At 46.1% G+C, this 23,934-nt stretch overlaps 1 protein-coding gene across 5 annotated transcripts in view; it reads left to right on the top strand.

The window, feature by feature from the left end:
- Nucleotides 1-1,468: 1,468 nt before the first annotated feature.
- Nucleotides 1,469-23,934, top strand: part of LOC129861270 (syntaphilin-like) — a 50,057-nt gene continuing 27,591 nt past the window's right edge. For 2 of the 5 annotated variants that reach the window (XM_055932545.1, XM_055932544.1), the window contains exon 1: nucleotides 1,469-1,843. The gene's annotated coding sequence lies outside the window, so the exon portion shown is untranslated. The remainder of the gene's footprint in view (nucleotides 1,844-23,934) is intronic. The other 3 variants (XM_055932542.1, XM_055932547.1, XM_055932546.1) reach the window with 3 other exon arrangements.

Below are 23,934 nucleotides of genomic sequence, written 5' to 3'. Positions count from 1 at the left end.
TGTCATCAAGGCAAAGGGTGGCTATTTTGAAGAACCTCAAATATAAAATATATTTTGATTTGTTTAACACTTTCTTGGTTACTACATGATTCAGTATGTGTTATTTCATAGTTTTGATGTCTTCACTATTATTCTACAATGTAGAAAATAGTACAAATAAAGAAAACCCTGGAATGTGTAGGTTTGTCCAAACTTTTGACTGGTACTGTATATGTCCTGGATGTCAGGAATCTTGGCTCCAGTGATGTACTGGGCCTTATGCACTACCCTCTGTGGCGCCTTACGGTCAGATGCCGAGCAGTTGCCATACCAGGCGGTGATGCAACCGGTCAGGATGCTCTCGATGGTACAGCTGTAGAACTTTTTGGGGATCTGGGGACCCATGCCAAACCTGTTCAGTCTCCTGAGATGGATAAGGTGCTGTCGTAGCCTCTTCACAACTGTCTTGGTGTGTTTGGACCATGATAGTTTGTTGGTGATGTGGACTCCATGGATCTTGAAACTCTCGACCCGCTCCACTTCAGTCCCTTCAATGTTAATGGGGGCCTGTTCGGCCCTCCTTTTCCTATAGCCCACGATCAGCTCCTTTGTCTTGCTCACATTGAGAGAGAGGTTGTTGTCCTGGTGTAACTGATGTGAAATGGCTAGCTAATTAGCGGTGGGGCGCGCTAATAGCCTTTCAAACGGTGACGTCACTCGCTTTGAGACCTTGAAGTAGTGCTTCCCCTTGCTCTGCAAGGGCCGCGGCTTTTGTGGAGCGATGGGTAACGATGCTTTGTGGGAGACTGTTGTTGATGTGTGCAGAGGGTCCCTGGTTCGCGCGAGTGGACGGACGTAAAGTTATACTGTTACATTGGTGCCGTGACCCGGATCAACAGCATCAATGTAACAGTATAACTTTACGTCCGTCCCCTCGCCCCGACGCGAACCAGGGACCCTCTGCACACGTGTTTGTATGCTGCTATATCAACTCAGTGGTTTTTTTTGCAGATTGTTTGCAAACTGATATGTGACACGTACTAATGTCAAAATAACATGCAAAACAGGCAACAGGTGGGGCTCAAATAATAAAAATGATTTGTATTTTATTTTAGCTCAACAGGTCGAGCTCAGATATTCCTGCAGTCAGCATGCCAATTGTACGCTCCCTCAACTTGAGACACCTGTGGCATTGTGTTGTGTGACAAAACTGCACATTTTAGAGTGGCCTTTTATTGCCCCCAGAACATGGTGCACATGTGTAATGGCATGCTTTTTAATCAGCTTCTTGATATGACACACCAGTCAGGTGGATGGATTGTCTTGGCAAAGAATAAATGCTCAAAAACAGGGATGTAAACAAATTTCTGCACAACATTTTAGAGAAATAAGCTTTTTGTGCTTATGGAACATTTCTGTGGTATTTTATTTCAGCTCATGAAACATGGGACCAACACTTTACAGGTTGCGTTTATATTTTTATTCAGTGCATATTTTGTTCAGACCATAAATTATGTGAAGAATTGTATAAACTGCAGACACATGAGTTCACTCCTGATTCAGTATTTGTTTGTGTCCAGGACTGTTATTAAGATGCACGTTTGTTATGAGGATCGGTGTTTCCCTTTAAGAACCAACGTAGCACTACGCATCTGCTTTCAACAATGCATTTGTCTTTCCGTGAGGCTCTCAAACGCAACTCAGGCATTCCGGTCATCCACCTCGAGCGCCCGAGCAGAGGCACACCGATCTCTGGCGGAGTCCTTACCGGAGACGGGCTTCGCGGGGTAATCAAGAAGGCAGGCAGTAAACCATCCCGGGTATAACGATGGAACCGTAAAATAAATACGGAAGGGGGGAACAGGTAAACCTCCTTTTTCGATTCAAGACGTTGTAGCCTCATGCCATTTGGCTTTGCTGTCATTTTACTAAGGATGCTCCGGTGTAGGGCACATCAAGGACTGTGAATAAGTATGAATAGAGTATTCGAGAAATGGAGACATGCAGAGAAAGCTGCAAATATGTTGCCAAGCCGAATATATTTTTGTTTATAAAGATCAGAGTTACGCACGCACCTATAGCATAGGCCTAATGTTATGATGGTTGGTTGTTTTGTTTGTGTCGCTGTCCAGCAGCGAGCCTGCTGCTGCAAGGATGCAGCGCAGATGTGTGTGTACCTTGTCATCTTGCGCTATACGTTGGTAGTAGCGGTACTAGGCTATTCTCCGACCAGGTAATCACAACCCTTGCAGATTACGCGTCGGTCATTTGCGAATTGGCGTTATACATTATTAATGTAATGTATTTGGAAAGCATTTGATAGAGATGGTTCATATGAAAGGCAGGTTCAGTAAGCGTTGGGGAAAAGCACAGTAATCTCAAGCCAAACACCTGCCATTTTAGTAGCCTACTAAAGTCGTGACTGGTCTCCTGGCATGCAATTTGACCTTGCAGTAGTTTTCGATTTTCAGTAAAAATAGGAAATCTCACGGAAATATAAACATCTGGCTTGTAAAAGGGCTCTGGACTTTGTGTTTGTTGGTGGGGACATTCTAGATTGTAGGTCAGGTTACTCACACTCTCTCCAAATGTCCTCTAGAAATATATGTTGTTTTCCCAGGAGTCTGCAGTGACTCAGCTTTGCATTATGGTTGTTGATGCATATGGTGATGACCAGAGGAGTAAAGGGCCCAGTTATTGAGAGCATATTCACCCCACATACACCCCACATACACCCCACATACACCCCACATACACCCCACATTCACCCCACATACACCCCACATACACCCCACATACACCCCACATACACCCCACATACACCCCACATACACCCCACATACACCCCACATACACCCCACATACACCCCACATTCACCCCACATTCACCCCACATTCACCCCACATTCACCCCACATTCACCCCACATTCACCCCACATACACCCCACATACACCCCACATACACCCCACATTCACCCCACATACACCCCACATTCACCCCACATACACCCCACATTCACCCCACATACACCCACATATAACCTCTGCCTGGTTCCAAAACAACCATAGACTGGATCCAAAACAACCATAGCCTGGATCCAAAACAACCATAGCCCGGTTCCAAAACAACCATAGCCTGGATCCAAAACAACCATAGCCTGGATCCAAAACAACCATAGCCCGGTTCCAAAACAACCATAGCCTGGTTCCAAAACAACCATAGCCTGGTTCCAAAACAACCATAGACTGGATCCAAAACAACCATAGCCTGGTTCCAAAACAACCATAGACTGGATCCAAAACAACCATAGCCTGGTTCCAAAACAACCATATACTGGATCCAAAACAACCATAGCCCGGTTCCAAAACAACCATAGCCTGGTCCTTTCCTGTCTAACTACATCCTCTTTAGTGTTTGCAGATTGGAGAGGACTGTCACAGGACTGATCACATCAAATCACATTTTATTTGTCACATGCGTCGTAAACAACATTGGTGTAGACTAACAGTGAAATGCTTACTTACAGGTTCATTTTTCAACAATGCAGAGATAAAGACACAATATAAAAAATATATCAAATTTGAAATAGTGACACAATTAATAAATACACAGTGAATAATGAATAACAATGACGAGTAAAAATAACATGGCTATATACAGGAAGTAGAAAATAACATGGCTATATACAGGAAGTACCAGTACCGAGGCGATGTGCAGGGGTACGGGGTAATTGAGGTAGATATGTACATATAGGTAGGGTTAAAGTGACTGGGCAACAGGATAGATAATAGACAGTAGCAGCCATTTGATTAGATATTTAGCAGTCTTGTTTAGCAGTCTTATGGCTTGGGGGTAGAAGCTGTCCAGTTATTGCACCACCACCTATAGCATTCAATGGACTCAGTGAGCCTCTGCCTTATTGCAACACTGATGCTTTCCTTTCAGATCTGCAAACACTAAAGGTGTAAGGGCTAGACATTGGACCAGGCCTGTAGGGTCAGGCAATTTTCTGCTGTCCAATCCCAGTGAACGAATGACCAATCCACTGCCAGTATCATATTCGCTAGCTACACACATCCTGATATTAAAACCCCACCCTTGATCCAGTCTGTTACACAAATGAGACAATGTGCAGCTCCCCTTTTGGATAAGTGGCGGAATGACTGTCTCCATGGTAGCTTGGCCATCACTGTCATAGCATGCTGTTTCCTGCCAGTCTCCATTGTACATATCTCTCTCTCCAACTCCTCCTGAGTTAGAGTACCTCATGATAAGCTGTAGACCACACTATCTACCAAGAGAGTTCTCATCTATATTATTCATAGCTGTCTATTTACCACCACAAACCAATGCTGGCACTAAGATCGCACTCAATGAGCTATATAAGGCCATAAGCAAACAAGAAAATGCTCATCCAGAAGCGGCCCTCCTAGTGAACGGGGACTTTAATGCAGGCAAACTTAAATCCATTTTACCTCATTTCTACCAGCATGTCACATATGCAACCAGAGGGAAAAAACTCTGGACCACCTTTACTCCACACACAGTGTGGCAAATCTGACCATAATTCTATCCCCCTGATTCCGGCTTACAAGCAAAAACTAAAGCAGGAAGTACCAGTGACTTGCTTAATACGAAAGTGGTCCGATGACGCGGATGCTACGCTACAGGACTGTTTTGCTAGCACAGACTGGAATGTGTTCAGTGATTCATCCAATGGCATTGAGGAGTATACCACCTCAGTCACCGGCTTGATCAATAAGTGCATTGACGACATCATGCCCACAGTGACCGTACGTACATATCCCAACTAGAAGCCATGGATTACAGGCAACATCCGCACTGAGCTAAAGGCTAGAGCTGCCACTTTCAATGACACTAAACCGGACACTTATCAGAAATCTCACTATGACCTCAGATGAAACATCAAACAAGCAAAGCATTAATACAGGACTAAGATTGAATCCTACTACACCAGCTCTGATGCTCGTCAGATGTGTCAAGGCTTGCAAACTATTACGGACTACAAAGGGAAACCCAGCTGCAAGCTGCCAAGTGACACTAGCCTACCAGATGAGCTAAATGCCTTTTATGCTCGCTTTGAGGCAAGCAACACTGAAGCATGCATGAGAGCAGCAGTTATTCCGGACGACTTTGTGATCACACTCTCCGTAATCAATGTGAGCAAGACCTCTAAACAGGTCAACATTCACAAGGCCACACAGCCAGATGCATTACCAGAGCGTGTACTCAGTGCATGCGCGGACCAACTGACAAGTGTCTTCACTGACATTTTCAACCTCTCCCTGACCGAGTCTGTGATACCCCCATGTTTCAATCAGACCACCATAGTCCCTGTGCCCAAGAATACTAAGGTAACCTGCTTAAATGACTACCGCCCCATAGCACTCACGGTAGCCATGAAGTGCTTTGAAAGGTTGGTCATGGCTCATATCCACACCATCATCCCGGAAACCCTAGACCCACTCCAATTTGCATACCGCCCCAACAAATCCACGGATGACCCAATCGCAATCCACACTGCCCTTTCCCACCTGGACAAACTCCATTGTTCAACACCATAGTGCCCACAAAGCTCATCACTAAGCTAAGGACCCTGGGACTAAACACCTTCCTCTGCAACTGAATCCTGGACTTCCTGACGGGCCACCCCCAAGTGGTAAGGGTAGGCAATAACACATCTGCCACACTGATCCTCAACACCATGGCCCCTCAGGGATGCGTGCTTACTCCCTGTTCACCCATGACTGCGGGGCCAAGCACGACTCCAACACCATCATTAAGTTTGCTGACGACACAACAGTGGTTGGCCCGATCACCGACAACGATGAGACAGCCTATAGGGAGGAGATCAGAGACCTGGCAGTGTGGTGCCAGGACAACAACCTCTCCCTCAATGTGAGCAAGACAAAGGAGGTGATCGTGGACTACAGGAAAAGGAGGGACGAACAGGCCCCCATTAACATTGACACGGCTGTAATGGAGCGGGTCGAGAGTTTCAAGTTCCTTGGTGTCCACATCACCAACAAACTATCATGGTTCAAACACACCAAGACAGTCGAGAAGAGGGCATGACAACACCTTTCCCCCTCATGAGACTGAAAAGATTTGGCATGGGTCCCCAGATCCTCAAAAAGTTCTACAGCTGCACCATCGAGAGCATCCTGGTTGCATTACTGCCTGGTATGGCAACTGCTCAGCCTCCTACCATAAGGCGCTACAGAGTGTAGTGCATACGACCTAATATATCACTGGGGCCAAGCTTCCTGACATCCAGGACCTATTTACTAGGCGGTGTCAGTAACCCAAAATGTTGCAAGATCGAATCCCAGAGCTGACAAGGTAAAAATCTGTCGTTCTGCCCCTGAACAAGGCAGATAACACACTTTTTCCTAGGCCGTCATTGAAAATAAGAATTTGTTCTTAACTGACCTGCCTAATTAAATAAATGTTTAAAAAAATGTAAAACAATTGTCAAAATCTCCAGTCACCCAAGTCATAGACTGTTGTCTCTGCTACCGCATGGCAAGCGGTGCCAGAGCGCCAAGTCTAGGTCCAAAAGGCTCCTTAACAGCTTCTGTAAGACTGCTGAACAATTAATAAAATGGCCACCCAGATTATTTACATTGACCCCCCCCCTTTTGTTTTTAAACTGCTGATACTTGCTGTTTATTATCTATGCATCTATGTCACTTTACCCCTACCTACATCTACAAATTACCTCGACTAACCTGTACCCCCTGTATATAGCCTCGTTACTGTTATGTCATTTTATTCTGTTACTTTTTATTACATTTTTTACTTTAATTTATTTAGTAAATATTTTGTTAACTCCATTTCTTGAACTGCAATGTTGATTAAGGGCATGTAAGTAAGCATTTCACGGTAAGGTCTTCACCTGTTGTATTCGGTTTGATTTGATTTTGATTGACTACCTCGTCCTAGACCCACAAGCAGCTTTGTTAGTCCATTAAGCAGTTTTCTTTTCACCGGCCTTATTGTCTCATTGTGCTCCAAGCTTTCACCCGGACACCGCTCACTATATAAGTAAAGCATTTAGCACAATTACTGCAGTGACTCCAGGCAAAGAAATTTCATTTGACGCTAAATGAAAGCAGTCCGAATGACTGACAGATAGATGGGTAGATTTAATTTGCATAATCTGACTGATTCTTTGTTCTTTGTTTCCTTGGTGATTTGCATGCAGTGATATCCAACTATAATACGAACCTGTTGAAGGGTAACAGGAATGTAGTCTGAGCCAGTGGTCCTCTCCTATAGCACTCTAACCACTGAACCCACAGTATCTTACTGTCTGGATGTCTGCATGTATCTTTTCTCTATTCTTTTACAATCCTAAAGATTAGTTGGAAAAGTAAATATGCTGAAAAAAGGCTACCAAAGTTCTAGTTAGAGGAGCCTTCCTCTTCCAGACTTCGTTCTTCCTGGATAGACCTGTCATTATTCCTGTGAGCTGGTCGCTCTCCACAGTACAAATGCTGAACTCTGGGATTCCTACCCTGCAGCTGTCGATAGTGCTGAAATGCTGTTCGCCATATTTCCGCTTATTCGTTTTTTTTATTTTTTATTTTTACATTTGACCTTTTTTACACTAGACAAAGTCACCATAGTACTCCAGTTTAGTTCATTTGGACAGGTTCATTTCCTGTGAACTTTGTCTCTTTGGGACATCTTTTTAAATTTGTCCCAGTTTTGCATGTTTTCCCAACAAGCTACTTTTGGTTTCTTCTTTTTTAATGTGATGCCCCTGTATACGATGCCATCTTCATCCTGAAGGCAATCTGATCGAAAGATTGAATGTAGAAAACACGCATTTCCTGTTCCACCATGTCCCTACACTGATCATGGCTCAGAGAGAAATATTGTGCTTAGTGAGATTACGAATCCACATGTACTTCATCTTTTCTTGTTGTTGCTTTCTTGGCAATGGGGGTGAATCACGGTGGACAATGGGGGTGAATCACGGTGGACAATGGGGGTGAATCACGGTGGACAATGGGGGTGAATCACGGTGGCCAATGGGGGTGAATCACGGTGGCCAATGGGGGTGAATCACGGTGGCCAATGGGGGTGAATCACGGTGGCCAATGGGGGTGAATCACGGTGGCCAATGGGGGTGAATCACGGTGGCCAATGGGGGTGAATCACGGTGGCCAATGGGGGTGAATCACGGTGGCCAATGGGGGTGATTCACGGTGGCCAATGGGGGTGAATCACGGTGGACAATGGGGGTGAATCACGGTTGACAATGGCGTGAGCCAAGCCTGTAAATAACACTCCTAACAGCAGTATGGAGCTAACAAGGAGCGCTAATGGCCGCTGGGCACACGCACAGTACACTCGTACAGTACACTCGTACATTACACTCGTACAGTACACACGCACAGTACACTCGTACAGTACACACGCACAGTACACTCGCACAGTACACTCGCACAGTACACTCGTACAGTACACTCGTACAGTACACACGCACAGTACACTCGTACAGTACACTCGTACAGTACACACGCACAGTACACTCGCACAGTACACTCGTACAGTACACTCGTACAGTACACACGCACAGTACACACGCACAGTACACTCGTACAGTACACACGCACAGTACACTCGCACAGTACACTCGTACAGTACACACGCACAGTACACTCGTACAGTACACTCGTACAGTACACACGCACAGTACACTCGCACAGTACACTCGCACAGTACACTCGTACAGTACACTCGCACAGTACACTCGTACAGTACACTCGTACAGTACACTCGTACAGTACACTCGTACAGTCTCTGGTTCAACAGGGTTTCCAGAGGTCCTGATAACATCACAGACTGCTCAGCGAGAGGGGTGTCTGGTCAGTTAGGGGCGGGATGCTGCTACGGGATGTCAGGATCTTTCTGGAGAGCGCTCAAATTGAAAGACTAAGCTGTGTTCGAATACTCATACTAACCTTACTAACCGTACTATTTGTGATGTAAATTGAGTATACAGTATGTTTATTGGTCATAGTATGGATATAGTTAGTATGCCAAAAGTTCCCGGGTGTGTCGTACAACAACGGCGAAAATACGAAGTATACAAGCAGTGGACACTATTTCCGTGCTTTTAGGGACCATAATGCAATTCTTCAGAAAATGAGCGTTGATTCACATCGTTTTCAGATTTGAAGAAAATTGAGGAAAATATCCAATGAGAGCGGATACAAATTCATTGCTTTAACTAATTATGACAAATGTTAAGAAAATGTTGAGCAATGTAATAAAGTAATGACTTTTCAAATCAGTTACCTTACACGTTGGCTGACAATTTGTTAGCTACGCTATCCTTACGAACCACATAGCATATCATTACAGCAGTATGTACCGGTATGTTAGCTAGCTACCTAGCGTTAGTTGCCTACTAATACATCAAACTTGCCTGTATATTAACTATATGCTATCTAACTAACTACCCAACGTTTATTGACATGATGCATCCTGTCATTCTTAGCTTAGCGAAGTGGTATAGTCATTGTGTGTTCTCAATGGACATTCTGGTGCTTTCGTAAATTCGCTCTGGCTATACTCCGATTTCAGAGCACTCTCATCTGAGTGTACCAGAGCGCAGAATAACTGATGAATTTACAAACGCTGAACACCCGTTGAATATGGCCGGTGCAAAAAAAAGCATAATTAAATTGTTGAAAGCAGCACAGTTACAGTCACCAACACTCTGGATAACATGAAAACTGCCTAACCAGCTCTGCTAGGGTGAGTAAAATGGTCATAGTGACATGTTCTCTCATTTGTTTCTGGAAGTAGCTAGCAAGCCAGCCAACGTTAGAACGCTCGGGTCAACCCTAATCCTCGGCCAGGGCGTCCAGTGTGGAAACGCTCTGAATTTACAAACAAACAATCTGACAACGCTCTGAATTTCCAAACGGCGAGAGCGCACTCTGAGCACCCTCTGGTACTCCAGATTGTATTTAAGAACACACACACAAAGTCATAAAATGTCTAGCTAGTCATTTGTTATGCTAAAAAGCTAGCAAGAGGTTGCATAGCAACAGCATCAACTTCTGGTAGACAGGCGAAGAGCTAGTACGCTCAACTGAAAGGATACTGTTTGTTTACAGTGTACTAAAATGAACTAATAGTATATACTCATTAAGTATGTAGTAGACAGCATATTAGTATGGGTATTAAAACACAGCTTAACTCTGGACCCAACAGATTAGAGCAAATCATGGTTAGCAATACAAATGTTGGCTGTGACTCATCTGTTTAGGATCTCCACTGTCCAATGGTTGGAATTTTCCTCTCCAAACCAAAGTTATTTGAGTTGTTTCAAAACACAACCTATGGAGAGAAAAGCAACATGGTTGTTAAATAGACACAGACAGTAGTTGTATATGTAGTAGTGATGGGGGAAAATCCATGCAGTTACATATCGGGATATTATTTTCTACGATTAATCACAATATTATATTTTTGTACTAGTCAGATGTACCTGCACCAAAACGCTGGTATTTTTCCTCCTAAAGCTTGCTCTCCATCTACATAAAAAATACAAATAAAATCTGTACTTTTATTTCCACGACTGATCAAAACTCATTTTCTAATTGGTTGTCTTTTGTAACTCTGCAGTAGACATATGGTGAGCAATGTTTGGTTCATCGAATCGCAATAAAACCGCAGTATCGAATCGCAGTACATATAGTATCGTAAGAATCTTGAGGTCCCTGGTGTCAATTCCCAGCCCTAATATGTATATGTTGTTACATATCAGGCCTGCTTGCTTAAACCACAATTCCAGGGCGAGGAGAGGTTCCTGAATATGTTAACAAAGATGGCAACACACTTAAACAATGCATGTGGCAACATTTGTTATGATAATCTTTGTCATTTTAGTGGAGGTGCTCTTGCTGTTTCTCAGAAGGGGAGAGGGACCGGTGCTGGCTCCTGACCTGCTATATCCAGATGTCAGCCCAACATGGCTCCCCTCTTCTTCTCTCTCCTTACCTCCCCTCTCCACCTCGCTTCTCCTCCTCACCCTCTCCTCCCCTCTCTTCCCTCACCTCTCTCCCCCTCTCCCCCTCACCTCCCACTCTCTTCCCTCACCCTTCACCTCCCCTCTACTCCCTCACCCCTCTCCTCCTCCCCCTCTCCCCTCTCCCCTGTCCTCCCCCTCTCTTCCCTCCTTCTCCCTCTCCCCTGTCCTCCACCTCCCCTCTCCTTCCCCTCTCCCCTGTCCCCCCCTTTCCTCCCCCTCTCTTCCCTCCTCCTCCCGCTCCCCCGTCCTCCCCCTCCCCCCTCCTCCCCCTCTCCCCTGTCCTCCCCCTCCCCTCTCCTCCCCCTCTCCCCTGTCCTCCCCCTCCCCTCTCCTCCCCCTCTCCCCTGTCCTCCCCCTCCCCTCTCGTAGTATTTCGTGGATGGATGTACAGAGCTCTGCTGCTGTAAGCTGCTCTGCAGTGCAGTGACTAGGCAGGATTTTGAGATTCTTCGTAATGAAATGTGTTGTCCTGCCGAGTGCCACAAGCTACTTTCCACTTGGCCTCAGAGCTGACACTGTCCCTTTGGACATACAGGAAACCCCTACCTGGAACCAGTTAGAAGTAGACTACTGCACTGGAGCTGTGTCCTGTGAGGTCATACTGTCAGAGCTGAACCATGTCTTTAGGGTTGTAGCTGGGAGTCCTACTTAGCTGGGAGTCCTACTTAGCTGAGAGTCCTACTTAGCTCGGAGTCCTACTTAGCTGAGAGTTCTACTTAGCTGAGAGTCCTACTTAGCTGGGATTTCTACTTAGCTGGGAGTCCTACTTAGCTGGGAGTCCTACTTAGCTGGGAGTCCTACTTAGCTGGGAGTCCTACTTAGCTGAGAGTCCTACTTAGCTGGGAGTTCTACTTAGCTGGGAGTCCAACTTAGCTCGGAGTCCAACTTAGCTGGGAGTCCAACTTAGCTGGGAGTCCAACTTTGCTGGGAGTCCTACTTAGCTGAGAGTCCTACTTAGCTGAGAGTTCTACTTAGCTGAGAGTCCTACTTAGCTGGGAGTCCTACTTGGCTGGGAGTCCTACTTGGCTGAGAGTCCTACTTAGCTGAGAGTCCTACTTAGCTGGGAGTCCTACTTAGCTGAGAGTCCTACTTAGCTGGGAGTCCTACTTAGCTGGGAGTCCTACTTAGCTGGGAGTCCTACTTGGCTGAGAGTCCTACTTGGCTGAGAGTCCTACTTAGCTGGGAGTCCTACTTAGCTGGGAGTTCTACTTAGCTGGGAGTCCTACTTAGCTGGGAGTCCTACTTAGCTGGGAGTCCTACTTAGCTGGGAGTTCTACTTAGCTGGGAGTCCAACTTAACTGGGAGTCCAACTTAGCTGGGAGTCCTACTTAGCTGGGAGTCCTACTTAGCTGGGAGTCCTACTTAGCTGAGAGTCCTACTTAGCTGAGAGTCCAACTTAGCTGGGAGTCCAACTTAGCCGGGAGTCCTACTTAGCCGAGAGTCCTACTTAGCTGAGAGTCCAACTTAGCTGGGAGTCCAACTTAGCTGGGAGTCCAACTTAGCCGGGAGTCCAACTTAGCCGGGAGTCCAACTTAGCCGGGAGTCCTACTTAGCCGGGAGTCCTACTTAGCTGGGAGTCCTACTTAGCTGAGAGTCCTACTTAGCTGAGAGTCCAACTTAGCTGGGAGTCCAACTTAGCTGGGAGTCCAACTTAGCCGGGAGTCCTACTTAGCTGAGAGTCCAACTTAGCTGGGAGTCCAACTTAGCTGGGAGTCCAACTTAGCTGGGAGTCCAACTTAGCTGGGAGTCCAACTTAGCTGAGAGTCCTACTTAGCTGGGAGTCCACCTTAAAGTTGTTTGATATTTTGGTTGTGACTGGGAGTGTACTCTCCACTCATACATTTATACATTTTGTCAGTGTGATGATGTTAATATTTGTGGCGTTAGGAGGTGTTCTGGGCTGGTGTTGTGAGCGGGGACATATTCCACTATCGGCTGGCTGTGCCGGCCGTCCTGATAAGAGCGTGTGACTTGTCATCATCCAGGGAGAAGAAGTGCAGCGCTGAAAACAAACATCTATTATGCTTTAGAAAAACTGGCAGATCAACTCTTGGACCTAAAGCAAATGTATCTAACTTATTCTATAGCAGCTGTGCAAACACCACAACTGCTCAGATATTCAGAAACCAGAGAGTTTCACTAGTCTACTGGAAACCAGCTACCAGGTTTAAATACGAGAATGGTGAGTGTGGGTATAGATAGTGATTGAGCAAGAGAGAGAGAGTGTGTTTCTGGTGTGACTTTGCTCTTTTAGTCGTGTGTGTGTGTGTGTGTGTGTGTGTGTGTGTGTGTGTGTGTGTGTGTGTGTGTGTGTGTGTGTGTGTGTGTGTGTGTGTGTGTGTGTGTGTGTGTGTGTGTGTGTGTGTGTGTGTGTGTGTACCCAGGGACAGTGATAGAGCTGCTATGAGTCACTCTCTCTCTCTATCCAATCCGTAGGGTGTACTGTACATTGTGAGTCAGAAGCCACAGAGAGTTTCACTAGTCTACTGAAACACAGAAAAGGGAAATATTAACCTGCATTGTTTCATTTTTCAAGCACATTAATATACACTATATATACAAAAGTATGTGGACACACCTTCAAATTAGTTTATTCAGCTATTTCAGCCACACCCGTTGCTGACAGGTGTATAAAAATTGACCACAGCCATGAAATTTCTGGGTTTGGTGGATGCCAGTAGAACACTACCTGCCCGAATGCATAGTGGCAACTGTAAAGTTTGGTGGAGGAGGAATAATGATCTAGGGCTGTTTTTCATGGTTCGGGCTAGGCCCCTTAGTTCCAGTGAAGGGAAATCTTAACACATACAATAACATGCTAGACAATTCTCTGCTTCCAACTTTGTGGCAACAGTTTGGGGAAGGCCCTTTCCTGTTTCAGCGTGCAATGCCCCCATGCACAAAGCGAGGTCCACACAGAAATGGATTGTTGAAATCGGTGTGGAAGAACTTTACTGGCCTGCACACAGCCCTGATCTCAACCCTATTGAACACCTTCGGGATGAATTGGAACGCCGACTGCGAGCTAGGCCTACTCGCCCAACATCAGTGCCCAAACTCACAAATGCTCTTGTGGCTGAATGGAAGCAAGTCCACACAGCAATGTTCCAACATCTAGTGGAAAGCCTTCCCAAAAGAGTGGAGACTGTTATAGCAGCAAAGGTGGGACCAACTCCATATTAATGCTCATGATTTTGGAATGAGATGTTCGACGAGCAGGTGCCAACATACTTTTGTACATCTCTGTATGTACAGCAGCACGTATAACACACTTTTCAGACTCCCACTCCATGTTCATCAACATGTATACTTGTGAGTGACAGGAAAAACACCCTTTCTCTTTTTCCATCTCTCTCTCCCTCTCTCTTCCCATCTCTCTCTGTCTCTCTCTCTCCCTCTCTCTTCCCATCTCTCTCTTTCTCTCTCTCTCTCTTCCCATCTCTCACTCTCTCTTCCCATCTCTCTCACTCTCTCTCACTCTCTCTTCCCATCTCTCTCTCTCTCTCTCTCTCTCTCTCTCTCTCTCTCTCTCTGCATGCTGGGAGTGTTTGGTGCATGCTGGGAATTGAATGATTGATTGAGTGAGTGCGTGTGTTGTGTAGAGTAAGATATTCAGAACTTTCCTTCGGTTTTTTCTTTCTTGGTGGCATTCTTTGGTTTCTTCTGTGCATGATTAAGATTATTATATATATATTTTTTTGTTGTGTGGTAGAATTAAGTATTTAGGTTTTTTCGTATCGAAATTACCTTGATTTTGGCGGGGATGGCTTCCAGAATTGGAATGCCGTCCCTGTCACTTCGGCACGGCTTTAGGTGTGTCACTGAAGCTACTGTCACGGTGGAGGAGTTTCTGGTCGCCGTAGGAGAGAAGGTAGGATACGATAATGTTGCGTATGCGTCACGGATGAATAAAGCGGTGGTGGTATTTCTTAAGGAAGAGCGCCTTGTTGATCGTATGGTTGAGCAGGGCGTACTTCTTAAGGGAATGTTTATTCAAGTTACCCCGCTTTTTTCTCCGTCAACAAGGGTAACGATTTCAAATGTACCACCGTTTATTCCAAATGAGCTATTGGAGCGCGAGTTATTGCGCTTTGGGAAGTTTGCAAGCTCAATTAAGGTTGTTCCGTTGGGTTGCAAACACCCGGCGTTGAAACAGGTTATGTCGTTTCGGCGACAGGTGTTTATGTTTTTGGACTCACCGGAGCAGACTTTAGAGATATCGTTTAAAGTCAAGTATGACAATAGAATGTATATGGCGTATGCTAGTACGGGTAGTCAACGGTGTTTTGAGTGTGGGGATGTTGGCCATAAGCGACATGCTTGCCCGAAAAGGGAGAAGGCAGAGGGAGGGGCGCAGGTGGTCATCGTAACGCCTGGGCCCACTGATGTAGGGAGAGGTGGGCTGACAGTGGTTGAGCAGCCACAATCACCTGTTGCCGAGGAACAAGTTATCCGTGTTAAAGAGCCAGTTCCTCAGACTGGTGAGGAGGTGCCCAGTATGAGTACTGGGGCACAGGAGGGGGTTCATATGGAGTTAATCTCAAAGGTAGTGGAGGAGATGCCCACTACGAGTAATGGAGTACAGGAGGGGGTTCATGTGGAGCTAATCTCACAGGTAGTGGAGGAGATGCCCACTACGAGTAATGGAGTACAGGAGGGGGTTCATGTGGAGTTAATCTCAAAGGTAGTGGAGGAGATGCCCACTACGAGTAATGGAGTACAGGAGGGGGTTCATGTGGAGCTAGACTCCAAGGGAGTGGAGGAGATGCCCACTACGAGTAATGGAGTACAGGAGGGGTTTCATGTGGAGTTAGGCTCCCAGGTAGTAGAGGAAATGCCCACTACGAGTAATGGGGTACAGGAGGGGGTTCATGTGGAGCTGGGCTCTCATGTAGTGGAGGAGATGCCCACCACGGTTAATGGGGTTCAGGTGGGGCTAGTCTCCCAGGTAGTGGAGGAGATGCCTGGTACGAGTGATGGGGTGCAAGTGGGGAGTGTTGAAAGGGATGTGGTAGAGGGGAGTCAGTGGTCTGTGGCCTCAGCTGAGGAGGATCAGGAGAAGGATATGGATATCTCTTCTGATATGACAGCAGCTGGTGAGGACTCAATTTATGATCTAGAGGAGGTAAATGGGTTTCTGGATCAGACTTTTGGGAAATCTGTAAAATTGGCAGAATATTTTGATGTTGATAAGTTTGTGAGGTCAGCTGTGATGTTACAGAAGACGGTGGGGTTAGACCAGTTGAGTGAGAAGAAGCGGTTTCGCTTGAGGAAATTTGTTACTGCTGTTACAGCAGCAAAAGGTGGTGGGAAACGTGGTCAGGTTAATAAGAAAAGATTTAAATAATGATGATGATCATGCTTCATAGGGTGTCTTTTTTCTCTTTGGTTTCTCTGTGGTATCTTCTGCTTTTCCTTTCTCTTTTCTATATGGAGGTACTAAGGGTAGGCTCTCTCAATATTAATGGGGGAAGGGACAGAAATAAGAGGGCTTGGGTTTTAGAAGAAATAAAACAGAAAAGACTTAATGTAGTTTTCCTTCAGGAGACACATAGTGATGAGGATAATGAGGTTGACTGGGGTATGTGGTGGGAGGGGCAGCATATACTCAGTCATGGTACTAATTTCAGTGCTGGGGTGGCCATCTTGTTTTCCTCAGGTTTAGGGGTGACTGTGATATCTACAACAGAGATTGTCAAGGGTCGGGTTTTATTGGTCAAGGTGGATGTTATGGGGTTTTTGTTTGTTTTTTTGAATGTTTATGCTCCTAATGAGGGTACCGAGCGTCTTGTTGTGTTTGATAAAATAAAAGAAACCTTAAGACAGTGTGACCAAGAGGGGTGTATGGTTGTAGGGGGGGACTGGAACTGTACTGTGGATTTTACTGTTGATCGCAACGCTGAAGAACCTCACCTGCGGTCAGCCACTTTCCTGTCTGGCTTACTAACTGAGTTAGAGCTTTCTGATGTGTGGAGAGTAAGGAATGCAAAAGTTAGGCAATACACATGGTTGAAAGTGAATGAAGGTCGTGTCAGTGCAGCAAGGTTAGATAGGTTGTACGTATCTGATCAATACTGTAGTAGGGTTGGAAGGTGTGCCATTACTCCTGTGGGTTTCTCTGATCATCACATTATAACTGTTGATATTCACTTGTCCTGTCCACGAAGGTCATCACCTTACTGGTATTTTAATGTTAAATTGTTACATGATGTCAAGTTTTGTGAAAGGTTTTTGTTGTTTTGGGAAAAATGGAGGGTTACAAAAGGGAATTTTGAGTCCTTGAGACAATGGTGGGATGTTGGGAAGGCCCAAATACGAGTATTTTGTCAACAGTATACTGCTTTGTCTCAAATTGAAGTTAAAGAGACTATCAATGCCCTTGAACAGGACATCAAATCAATTGAATTGAAGCTGCTCACTCAGAATGACCCTGGACTAGTCATGAACTTACAGGACAAGAGACATGAACTGAGGTCGTTTCTGCATGAAAGAGTGAAAGGTGCCTTGATTAGGTCTCGTTTCGCTTCCCTCAAGGATATGGATGCTCCTAGTGCCTTTTTTTTTAACCTTGGACAGTCGAAATTACAATGTAAACAGATGGTCTGCCTTCGTCTCCCTGATGGGAAGGTGACCACGGATGACAGTGAAATGCGTCAACATGCCGTGGATTTCTACTCTGCCCTCTATAAGGCGGAGGATTGTGACTCTCTGTGTACTGAACAGTTGTTACATGGTCTTCCTAAATTGGGACCTGAACAGAGAGTCGCATTGGACTCTGACATTACACTGAGAGAGCTGTCCACAGCAGTTATGCAGCTCTCAACAGGCCGAGCCCCTGGCATTGATGGTTTACCATCTGAGTTCTATAAGCACTTTTGGGGGTCTATTGGGGAGGATTTTTATGAAGTGGTGTGTGAATCTTTTCATGAGGGTTCTCTTCCTGTATCCTGTCAACGTGCGGTGCTTTCACTGTTGCCAAAAAAGGGGGATTTGGCTCTCATAAAAAATTGGAGACCTGTTGCTTTGCTGTGTGCAGAATATAAAATAGTTTCAAAATGTCTTTCAAACAGGTTGAAAGAGTATCTGGGATTGTTGGTCCACAAGGACCAGTCCTACTGTGTACCTGATCGCTCAATTGTTGACAACTTGTTTCTGATAAGAGATGTTCTAGACATTTGTAAACTGTCTGATGTAAATGTGGGTTTACTTTCTTTGGATCAGGAGAAGGCTTTTGACCGAGTGGACCACCAGTATTTGTTCAAAACGATGAAAGCCTTTGGGTTTGGGGATGTTTTTTTGTCTTGGATGAATTTACTGTATGCTGGGGCCTCGTGTATGGTGAAGGTGGGGGGTGGTTTGAGTTGCCCCATCCCTGTCCAAAGGGGTATCAGGCAGGGATGCCCAATTTCAGGGCAGTTATATAGTCTGGCGATTGAACCAATGCTTTGTTTTTTAAGAGCGAAGCTTACTGGTTTCTCTGTGCCAGGTGTAATGAAGGGTCCCACGATAGCACTGTCTGCGTATGCAGATGATGTGACAGTTTTTATTACAGGGGCTGAGGATGTTAAGGTTCTCTCAAACACTTTAATGGTGTATGAGGAGGCCTCCTCAGCTAGAGTCAATTGGGGAAAGAGTGAAGCGCTGTGGGCAGGTCAGCTTCAGATAGGGTCTGCTCCACGGTTACCAGGGGGGCTTCAGTGGGGCAGAGATGGGATGAAGACATTGGGTGTTTTTCTAGGCTCTGATGTCTTTCAGAAAAAGAACTGGGAGGGTGTAGTGGAGAAAGTGTGTGCCAGACTGTCAAGATGGAAATGGGTGCTACCCCAGTTGTCTTATAGGGGAAGGGTCCTGGTAATTAATAATCTTGCTGCCTCTACCCTGTGGCACAGACTAATGATTTTGCAGCCACCAAAGGGTCTGATACAAGAGCTTCAGAGGACCCTTGTCAACTTCTTCTGGTCTGGACAACACTGGATCAAAGCTGCAGCTTTGTACCTGCCACTGCACGAGGGGGGGCAAGGCCTGGTGGACATTTCCTCTAGGATCATGGCTTTCCGGCTTCAAGCAGCCCAGAGACTGTTGTACAGTGACGGTTCTAGCTGGGTCGACACAGCCTACGCACTGATGAGGAGAGCAGGCTGTTTGGGCTTAGACAAGCACCTTTTCCTCTTAAAGCTGGAGGGGGGTGAGTTGAATGGCCTGACTCCATTCTATGAGTCTGTTATGCAGGCTTGGAGGATTCTGGTCAAGTCCCGTAAGGCCGGCACGCTACCAGGGATGTGGCTTTTTGAAGAGCCTCTTTTTTATAACACTGCCATCCAGTCCAGTGCTCTGGGTTCAGCCAGCCTGCGTTCATGCCTGTTAGGTGTCGGGTGCACCAAGCTGGGTCATCTGATGCAGAGCAGGAGCAGATCGTTGGAGGAGCTGGGAGAAAGAGCGGGGATCCGATCATCTCGCCTACTGAGGAAGGTCGTCGCTGAGGTCTGTGACTCCTTGCCAGTTCTTCATCGTCAGTATGTGACTGACATTTCCAATTCTGATCGGTGGAAGGAGAGTCTGGATTATGTGTTCCCTGCACTGATTGTTAGTGCTGCGGTGGGGGCATTTGAGGAGGACGTGGGGATGCTGCTTTCCTTCGATACCCCGGAGCTGGGGGATTTCAAGGAGGTGGGAAAGAAGGCCATGTACAGAATATGTGTAAAGGTGTCCCATGCCTCTTCCCTGGAAGGGGTAAAATCGACGAGGTGGGCGGGTGTGCTTGGTCCAGGTGCTTCCCCAAAAGGCTGTTGGCGATCGTTATACAAACTGCCGATTGATAAGAGGACAGCTGACCTCCAATGGAGGATCATACATGGAGCTATAGCCACCAACATGCATCTGGTACACCTGGACCCTACTGTTGGGGAGGGGTGTCCATTCTGTGCAGAGTCTGAAACTCTGGCACACCTGTTTTTACTGTGTCCCAGGTTGGTCGGGATGATTGACCTGATCACTGACTGGTTCTCAACGTTGGGAGAGGTTTTCTCTTCCCAACTGTATATATTTGGGCCAAAGTACAGGTTCAGTCAAAAGGGTGTCGTTGTGTTGCTTAATTTTGTGTTAGGGGCAGTAAAATTAGCGATATGGAAGACCCGAAAGAACAGTATTCGGGGACAAGGGTCTGTGGATGTGGTGGGAATGCTGGAGGGAATGGTGGCAGCGAGACTAAGGGTTGAGTTTGCCTATTATAAACTTGTCAACAATATTGATCTGTTTTTGAGTATATGGGGTATTCAGAGGCTGTTGTGTTTAGTTACTGTGGAGGAGGAGTTGGAGTTGTGTTTTTAATTGATGTGTAACTGGTTTTGTATGAGTATTTATTGTGTGGTGGGCTCCCAGACCCAATAAAGATTATTTCAAACTCAAAAAACTCTCTCTTCCCATCTCTCTCTCTCTCTCTTCCCATCTCTCTCTCTCTCTCTTCCCATATCTCTCTCTCCCTCTCTCTTCCCGTCTCTCTCTCTCTCTTCCCATATCTCTCTCTCTCCCTCTCTCTTCCCGTCTCTCTCTCTCTTCCCATATCTCTCTCTCTCTCTTCCCATCTCTCTCTCTCTCTCTTCCCATATCTCTCTCTCCCTCTCTCTTCCCGTCTCTCTCTCTCTCTTCCCATATCTCTCTCTCTCTCTTCCCATCTCTCTCTCTCTCTTCCCATATCTCTCTCTCTTCCCATCTCTCTCTCTCTCTCTTCCCATCTCTCTCTCTCTCTCTTGCCATCTCTCTCTCTCTCTTCCCATATCTCTCTCTCTCTTGCCATCTCTCTCTCTCTCTCTCTCTCTCTCTCTCTCTCTCTCTTGCCATCTCTCTCTCTCTTCCCATCTCTCTCTCTCTCTCTTCCCGTCTCCCTCTCTCTCTCTTTCTCTCTCTCTCTCTTCCCATCTCTCTCTCTCTCTCTTCCCATCTCTCTCTCTCTTGCCATCTCTCTCTCTCTCTCTCTTGCCATCTCTCTCTCTCTCTTGCCATCTCTCTCTCTCTCTTCCCATCTCTCTCTCTCTCTCTCTCTTCCCATCTCTCTCTCTCTCTCTTGCCATCTCTCTCTCTCTCTTCCCATCTCTCTCTCTCTCTCTTGCCATCTCTCTCTCTCTCTTCCCATCTCTCTCTCTCTCTCTTGCCATCTCTCTCTCTCTCTTCCCATCTCTCTCTCTCTCTCTTTCTCACTCTCTCTCTTCACATCTCTCTCACGCTCTCACTCCCTCTCACTCTCTCTTCCCATCTCTCTCTCTCTTCCCATCTCTCTCTCTCTCCCTCTCTCTCTCTCTCTCTCTCTCTCTCCCTCTCTCTTCCCATCTCTCTCTCTCTCTCTTGCCATATCTCTCTCTCTTGCCATCTCTCTCTCTCTTCCCATCTCTCTCTCTCTCTCTTCCCATCTCTCTCTCTCTTCCCATCTCTCTCTCTTCCCGTCTCTCTCTCTCTCTTGCCATCTCTCTCTCTCTTCCCGTCTCTCTCTCTCTCTTGCCATATCTCTCTCTCTTGCCATCTCTCTCTCTCTTCCCATCTCTCTCTCTCTCTCTTCCCATCTCTCTCTCTCTCTCTTCCCATCTCTCTCTCTCTTCCCATCTCTCTCTCTTCCCGTCTCTCTCTCTCTCCCTCTCTCTCTCTCCCTCTCTCTTCCCATCTCTCTCTCTCTTCCCATCTCTCTCTCTCTCTCTCTCTTCCCATCTCTCTCTCTCTTCCCATCTCTCTCTCTTCCCGTCTCTCTCTCTCTCCCTCTCTCTCTCTCCCTCTCTCTTCCCATCTCTCTCTCTCTTCCCGTCTCTCTCTCTCTCTTCCCATCTCTCTCTCTCTTCCCATCTCTCTCTCTCTCTTGCCATATCTCTCTCTCTTGCCATCTCTCTCTCTCTTCCCATCTCTCTCTCTCTTCCCGTCTCCCTCTTGCTTCCCGTCTCCCTCTCTCTCTCTCTCCCTCTCTCTTCCCATCTCTCCCTCTCTCTTCCCATCTCTCTCTCTCTCTTCCCATCTCTCTCTCTCTCTTCCCGTCTCCCTCTTGCTTCCCGTCTCCCTCTCTCTCTCTCTCCCTCTCTCTTCCCATCTCTCTCTCTCTCTCTTCCCATATCTCTCTCTCTCTTCCCATATCTCTCTCTCTCTTCCCATATCTCTCTCTCTCCCTCTCTCTCTATCTCTTATCTTTCTTCCTCAAACACATGCGTGCTGCAGTGTCCTGTACAGGAAGTTATTGGTTGTGTATGAGATTAGTCGAGGTCACCTTTCCCTGGGAGAGCATGAACATTCTCTCTATTCAACTCAATTCAATTCAATTTGGTTTATTGGCATGACGTAACAATGTACATATTGCCAAAGCTTATTTTGGATATTTACAATATAAAAAAATTAAAATGAGAATCAAAATTGTCAACGGGACAACAGTAACAATAATAACCAAGTGTCAAAATAACCATACATTTAACAATAAGTATACAGTAGAGTACATGTGCAGGTTAATTGGTCTGTCAGACACTGTCCCTCAACTTATGGCAGGCAGCAATGTAGTGTGCTGCCAACCCACAGCTCTCTGTGTCCTCCCCCAACAGGACGGGTAGCCTACTCTCATCAGAGAGGTCTTTGAAACCTTGAATAAGGGTTTCACATTTGGGGAAATGACACTCTCTAATTGTTTTATGTTTTTGACATTTTGTCAGGAAATGCAGCTCCGTCTCAGGTTCTGCTGTTGTGCAGTGGTTGCACAGCCTTTCCTCTACAGGGAGCCAGGTTTTCCTGTGTCAATGCACATTTGTGGCCTGCTGGAGGTCATTTTGCAGGGCTCTGGCAGTGCATCTCCTTGCACAAAGGCGGAGGTAGCGGTCCTGCTGCTGGGTTGTTGCCCTCCTACGGCCTCCTCCACGTCTCCTGATGTACTGGCCTGTCTCCTGGTAGCGCCTCCATGCTCTGGACACTACGCTGACAGACACAGCAAACCTTTTTGCCACAGCTTCGCATTGATGTGCCATCCTGGATGAACTGCACTACCTGAGCCACTAGTGTGGGTTGTAGACTCCGTCTCATGCTACCACTAGAATGAAAGCACCGCCAGCATTCAAAAGTGACCAAAACATCAGCCAGGAAGCATAGGAACTGAGAAGTGGTCTGTGGTCACCACCTCCAGAACCATTCCTTTTTTGGGGGTGTCTTACTAATTGCCTATAATTTCCACCTTTTGTCTATTCCATTTGCACAACAGCATGTTAAATGTATTGTCAATCAGTGTTGCTTCCTAAGTGGACAGTTTGATTTCACAGAAGTGTGATTGACTTGGAGTTACATTGTGTTGTTTAAGTGTTCCCTTTATTTTTTTGAGCAGTGTATTTTGTAACAATTGAGAACTTTGGTCTAATTCCCTGAGATCTGGATCTTCTCTGGAAAATCATTATTTTAGTATTTTTGGGGTTTACTGCCAGGGCCCAGGTCTGGCAGTACTGCTCTAGCAGGTCCAGGCTCTGCTGTAGGCCATGTGCTGTGGGTGACAGCAGGCATAGGTCATCTGCGAAGAGTAGGCATTTAACTTCTGAATTGTGGAGACTAACACCAGGGGCTGAGGATTTTTCTAGAATAGTGGCCAATTCGTTGAGGTAAATATTGAAAAGTGCAGGGCTCAGATTGCAACTCTGACGAAGGCCCCGCCTCTAGTTAAAGAATTCTGTTATTTTCTTGCCAATTTTAATGCTGTATGTATTGCCAGTATTCATTGATTTAATTATGTCATATGTTTTACCCCCTACACCACTTTCAATAACTTGTAGAACAGTCCTGTATGCCAAATAGAATCAAATGCTTTTTGGAAGTCGATAAAGCAAGCTTATATTTTGGTATTATTTTGGTGGACATGTTTATCTATCAGGGTAGGGT

Source organism: Salvelinus fontinalis, chromosome 8 (assembly GCF_029448725.1).
Source record: "Salvelinus fontinalis isolate EN_2023a chromosome 8, ASM2944872v1, whole genome shotgun sequence".
NCBI lineage: Eukaryota > Metazoa > Chordata > Actinopteri > Salmoniformes > Salmonidae > Salvelinus > Salvelinus fontinalis.
Note: the sequence above shows the minus strand (reverse complement) of the source record. Positions and strands in the feature narration are given on the sequence as shown.